The sequence below is a fragment of the Nicotiana tomentosiformis genome, chromosome 8 (assembly GCF_000390325.3).
Source record: "Nicotiana tomentosiformis chromosome 8, ASM39032v3, whole genome shotgun sequence".
NCBI lineage: Eukaryota > Viridiplantae > Streptophyta > Magnoliopsida > Solanales > Solanaceae > Nicotiana > Nicotiana tomentosiformis.
In genome coordinates this window covers 61129518-61136141 of record NC_090819.1, presented here as the reverse complement: position 1 = coordinate 61136141, position 6624 = coordinate 61129518, and the positions used below count along the sequence as shown (strand labels likewise).

General features: G+C 36.5%; 1 pseudogene; it reads left to right on the top strand.

Annotated features, from left to right (window-relative positions):
- The first annotated feature begins 6188 nt into the window (after window positions 1-6188).
- LOC117275735 (small nucleolar RNA R71) lies at window positions 6189-6287 on the top strand (annotated as a pseudogene).
- The last annotated feature ends 337 nt before the right edge of the window (window positions 6288-6624 follow it).

Sequence of the window (6624 nt, the reverse complement as noted above, 5' to 3'; positions counted from 1 at the left end):
AATCACCGGAGACATACCATATACAAGAGAAAATTTTCTCTTTTTAAGTGTATAGAACCACAATCGCATCCAGAACCATAGTGTAAGAATCGAGCTTGCCATAAGTGTAATGGTAACGAAAGTTACCATAAATGAGTGATAGTAACAGAAAAGGTAAGTATAATACACGTATGAACACGTACAAGGAAGGAATAAGAGAGAATCTCCATGGTCGGCTAGGGGTTAGTGTGAGAGTGGAGAGATGAGAGAATGCAAAGGCGATTGGGCGGAGAGATGGGTCTCTAGGGTTTGGACGAGGGTTATAATGAGAGGGGAAGGGCTATTGTGGACCGTTGATCATATAAGATCAACGACCATGATCGAAAGAGAAGCGGGGCGGGTCATGAGATGGGTCGCAACCGGGTTAAATGAAGAGGTCATTTGGTTTGGGCTCTGGGAATTGGGCTAGGGATTTAGGGTGTTTGGGCCATTAATTTGGTCCGAAAATTGGCTTAGGATTGGGTTAGATTTTAAATACAAGAAATTAAGGGAAAATAATTTAATAAAATAGTTAAATATGTATCAAAAATATTATTTATGCAACTTCACATTTTAAAATAATAGATGAAGGTTATAAAAATATAAAAAAAAAATTGACCCTGAATGATAGAATGCAATTAATTGTAAAGTACATGCTATTATTGCAAAAATGCGTAAATAGTTCAAAAATATAGATGTAACTATATAAAATGAAGTAAAATATTATAAAGCATATATGTGGGTGTAAATAATAAATTTAGATAATTAAGTCATTACTAATTTGAAGGAGTAATTAATAAATATTTGAATAATTTAAGTGCAGGAAAATCAATTTTAAAGCCTTAAAAATTATGAAAAATTACAGAAAGTACTTATCTGATTCTTGTAAATTGGTGATGATGCAGAAAGGATATTTTGAAAATATACATGATATTTATAAAATATGAGGGCGAAATTGGGTATCAATAACCATGATGATTATTTTTGTTAATTTCGTGCCTAAAGCAAACTAACAATGTTATGAGTGTTTATTCCTTATGTTTGAGATTTGTGGTAGGTCAAGATTTATGGAATTTGGTGGAGAGGTTTAGATTTAGCTATTGGATTTATTAGCAAGTTCAATTATCTTACTAAGCTAGAAGGATTCGAATGATCAATTAATTTATAAGAAATGGGTTAGCTTATGAATTTATTGTTTTGGGCCATGACAAAATTAATTCTTTTGGCCCAAAAATCTAATTTTTTTTTCTCGAAATATCACTTCTTTAGTCATCAAAATTTTCTATCTTCCTTTCAAGAGTTATTAAACAAACAGAAGCAATTCAAATATCTCATGTTCAACTCCAAATAAATAACTGTGAGCCTATTTAGTAACTTCACTTGTTTTAAGAGATAAATTGACGAGCGCAAAACACACACTAAAATATGCTCGCTAGTCGAATATAGTATAATATAATATCGTATGCACAAGGATTGGAGTTAAACAGTATTATCGTAGTTTGTAGCTAGATTGCTAATCAAGATAATCAACATTTGAGAATTATGTGATACTAAAATTAACTAAGAATCTAAAGCTAATTGATGAATGACACTCGAACAAATGTAAGCAAGGAAGATATCAAGGGGAGAAAATAGGGATTTATTGGATAGGTGTAAGATAAATGTCTGGGACTTAACTCTAGTTAATTCACTTCTAATGCTCAAGTGAGTCTCTCGAATTCACTCAATTATTAGTTCAAACGTTTAGTAGAAACTCCTCTCTCGATTAAGTCTCAACCTCACAATATGAACCAATTTAAGCTTAGTAAAAATATGCAAGAATTCATAGTGGATTGGTCTTTAGGAGAACCTCTCTGGATTATCCTCCTAACTAGGTCTAATCAACAATTCAACTAGCCTCTTTCGATTACCAAGAAGAATTAATGAATTCAACCAATAAGATAATGCAAAGATATCACAAGTTATGGCTCTCTCGATTACATGAACATGTGAATATAGATGCAACAGTTAAAACATCCAAAATGATTCAATATATAAAAACTAGAGTTATAATCCGCAAACAAATATCAATACACCAATTCCATCAAACCCTAAAGGGAACTACTCTATAGGTATGTAGAAATTCATCACAAATATAAAGAAAAACATAAAACGATCCAAATTCTTGTCTTAAGTGAGGATTGAATGATGAATTTCTTGTGCTTTCGCTTCTCCACCTCCTCCTTAGGTCTTAGATGTGTCAAAAATGCTTAAAATAACGTTTTTACATGTATTTATACAAAGTAGAGTCGGGCCCAGATGAAAATACCTTTTCCTGCGCGAACTGTGATAATAAATCTATAAATATTACACTGGTGTGCCGCATCGGGTGACGTGCCACGCGGGGCGACTGTGGGAAACTTCAGAGAGCTTGTTCTAATAGGCTTCAGGAAAATTGGGCAGCCGCGGCGCCCTACGCGCCGCGGCTGTGGGACTTTCTCTGAGTACGAATATTTCTTGCTTTTTAGCTATCCCGACGTGGTTCTCGACCCCCGAACGTGATCCCGGCTTATTCCCTTGGGCTTTTACTTAGACTTCAAAGCTCCAAATCACTCAAATTCATTCCATAACATCTACATAGCTCGGAATCACTCCTACAAGGCATAAAACACACAATTAGTGCAAAACACTAGCGATTAAAGCTCAAACTCAATTAAAGTGCAGTAAATTGGAGTGTAATAAGTGACTAAAAGACGAGATTATAGCCTACCATCAACACCCCATACTTAAACCATTGCTCATCCTCGAGCAATCAAACTACACTTTATATAGACACAACCTTATTTAGCAATTCCCATAACTCATTACACCAAGAATATTTAAAATAGACTAAACACAGTAGCATAACATCCTCGCCTCAAGATTTGACTCAAAAGTACCACGCATTATTCACAACTCACTCACTTACTCAACATAGAAGTCAAGAATTACCTTTCCTTCATGAATTTAGTGCCCTCATACAACAATAGAGAGTAGTTCCACATACGATCAAATTTAAGAACAATTAGGAACTTCAGATAGAAAGAATTCACTCACTCTCAGAAACAACATTCATATGCCACAAAATATGCACCATAGGCTTGCCTGTAGTGTACTACTCTACTAATTGAGTTCATTCAATCAAGTATCAAGTAGGACTTTAACTGGTTGTAATGTAGGCTGCGAGACAGGTATGATACATTTAGATATAAGAGTGACTACACCTCCCTAAGCACTTTAATACATATAATTTAACATTAAAAACCCCACACTTATGTCAAACCATACTCCACCTTAATATCATTATACATTAACTTTCACTTCTTTAAGCACAATTACAGCAAGAGTTACCACTTATCAAAAAATATTTTTCACAATAATACAATTATTTTTTTCTTTCTTTTTCAATTCAAGTGGCTCTTACTTTTTCAAAACAGTGCACCTTTCTCCTTATTTCATTAGTTCCACTCAAAAGCCAAACCAATCACCCCATACTTCAACTTTTACAAAGTTTATAACAAATTCAAGTTCTCATGAGAGGTCAAAGGTTCAAATAAATGGTCACTTCAAAACAAATGAGTAAGGCTTGTAATGTGGTTGCCAAAAAATAAGATTACAGGCTAAAAAGGATTAACTAAGATACATAACAATTAGGTGGGTAAGAGCATATAACTGGTTCAACAAAGAAATGCCTAAATCACTTATAAGACTGAACAACACTACTATTTTGCTTTGCAAACACACGAAAAAAGTTCTAGACATCAAATGCAATGCACAAAATATACCAAAACCTCACACTTACATGGCACATAACTCACTCAGGATCGGACTATCAAGACACTCTAGTCAAAGCAGTTAAACAAAGTTAAGATCATACAATTTAAGGTACTTATACAAGAGTCAAAAACGAGCCTAAGTGTCACAATTAAAGCACTCACTATTCTCAATGCATAACCAAGTCAAGAGATATTGCCTTCAACTCAAAACATAGCACAAGGTTTCCTACACCTAACAAAAACAAAAACTAACTACACCCGGTTCAAACAAAACCCTTGGAAAAGAACCGCGGCACGAAGAAAAATCAAGGGGGAATTATTACACTACCTAACAAACTAAAATCTTTTTGTCTTTTTCTTTCGGCTTTAATCCCTCAAGAAACCCGTCGAATGATATCCATCGTCGGGAAAAGTCGAAAATTTTAAATATTTATGGTTTTTCTCATTTTTCTATTTCTCACTACTAAAACAACAAAACTAAATTACTAACACAGATACATACAACATATAAATTTTCTGCACCCCACACTTTAAGTTGTGGCATGTCCCCATGACACACGATTAGAAAGCATAAGGTAAAGAAAACTTCCCTGAATTTTTAGTCGGGGTCTGAGTCGAAGTTGGGCTCCATTCCACACGCCCGAACCAAAGCACACATCCATGCGGATAGCTTCTTCTCAGACCTCTTAGGGTACACCTCACACTTATCTTTTCCACTCATTGCAGCCTTTACTTTCGAATCCTTCACCTTCCACTCAACACTTGCAGCTGGCTTCTCCTTTATCACCCCCGTCTCTACATTCATCTCGAACGTCACAGTTTCTTCACCCACTCTAAGCATGAGTTTTCTATCATGTATATCTAAAATTGCTCTACCTGTTGCTAAGAATAGTCTTCCCAAGATTAGGGGTATCAGCTTGTTCTCCTCCATATTCACCACTATAAAGTCTACTAGAAATACGAACTTATCTAACTTAACTAAGACATCTTCCACTATCCCCTCGGGTGTTATCGTTGTTTGGTCTGCCAGCTGCAAAGATATTGGTGTAGACCTTATCTCTCCAAGCTCATTCTCCAGTTTTCTATAAATAGACAAAGACATTAAATTAATTGAGGCACCGGAATCACACAAAGACTTATCAAAATTAAGAGTACCTAACGAGCAAGGTATAGTAAAACTCCTTGGATCTCTACATTTTTGTGGGAGTTTGTTTTGCAAGATTGCGCTGCAATGCTTTGTGAGCTTGACTACTGATGTCTCTTCTATCTTTCTCTTCTTTGTCAGGATTTCCTTCAAGAACTTAGCATAAGCTGGCATTTGGGAGAGCACCTCTATGAATGGCAAATTTACATTAACTATTTTCAGCATATCCAGAAATCTCTCAAATTGCTTGTCCAACTTCTCTCTATAAATCTTTTGGGGAAATGGTAAAGCAGGCATATTCTCGCTATCATTAGATTCCTCCCTTCTTGAAGTTTCCTCTTTCTTCTTTTTCTCAGCTCCCTTCTTACCTTTCTTCTTCTTATCAACTTCATTTTTCAGATGCTCCCTACTTTATTTTTCATGTACCACCTCCTTTTGGATAGGGGTGGGCTCTTTCACTACTTGTCCACTTCTCAGAGTTACAACATTTACCGTCTCTCTGGGGTTTCTTTCAGTATCAGCTGGCAGAGTACCTGGGATTCTCTCAGATAAGATTGTAGAAATTTGTCCCACTTGCTTCTCCAAATTTCGCATCCATGTTCCAAGTTCTTTGATAGTTGCACCATGAGCATCTAACCTCTCATCTGTCTTGACAATAAAGGACTTCATCAGATCTTCTAGCCAGGCTGATTGGATTGTTAAGGTTGAAACTGCTGCCTTTGCTGATTTTGGAAGCCTGGAGCTCCTTGTCCCTGGAATCTGGAGTTGTTTTGTTGCCATGCATCTGCAGTACTCCCAGGTGAACTCCATGAAAAATCGGGGTTCTTATGACCCATTGCATTGAAGTTATAATTTCCCACAACATTTACTTCCTCAGCTAAGGCATGTCACTCATGAGTAGGGTGTCATCTTCCACATATATCAAAAGCTGTGTTATTCTCACTTTGTATTGAAGCTAAGGTCAGCTTCCTTATCTCTTTCGCCATGGCATCAAGCTGTACCTGTACAGATGTGTTAGCATTAACCTGGTGAACACCATTCGCCCTTCTTTTTTCAGCACTTTCAGAGGGCCATTGATTTGCATCTTCAGACAATTCATCGAGAATAGTGACTATCTCTTCTGGTGTCTTTTTTATCAAAGGACCTCCAGCTACATTACTCAATGTTCTACGTGAGGCCGGTGTCAAACCATCCCAAAAATCTTGGAGTTGCATCCAGATTTCAATTCCGCCATATTGACACTTTCGAACTAATTCCTTGAACCTCTCCCATGCTTCAAACACAGTTTCAGTATCTTTCTGGCAGAAGTTATAGATCTCTCTTTTAAACTTGCCTATATTAGTTGAGGAGAAATATTTATCAAGAAATTTTCTGGTCATCTCCTCTCATGTTCTAATTGATCCCCGGGGCAAGCTTCGAAGCCACTGCTTTGCATTATCTTTGAGAGTAAATGGGAATGCCCTTAAGTACACTGCATCTTGTGATACACCATTATATTGAAAGGTGTTCATAATCTCCTCGAAGTCCATCAGATGTGTGTTTGGATCTTCGTTCATCTTCCCTTTGAAGACACAACAGTTTTGCATAGTTTGGAGCAATCCTTGCTTCAATCCGAAATTGTTCGCAGCCATTGGAGGTGGTCTAAAACTTGATAAGCCTTGGTTGTAG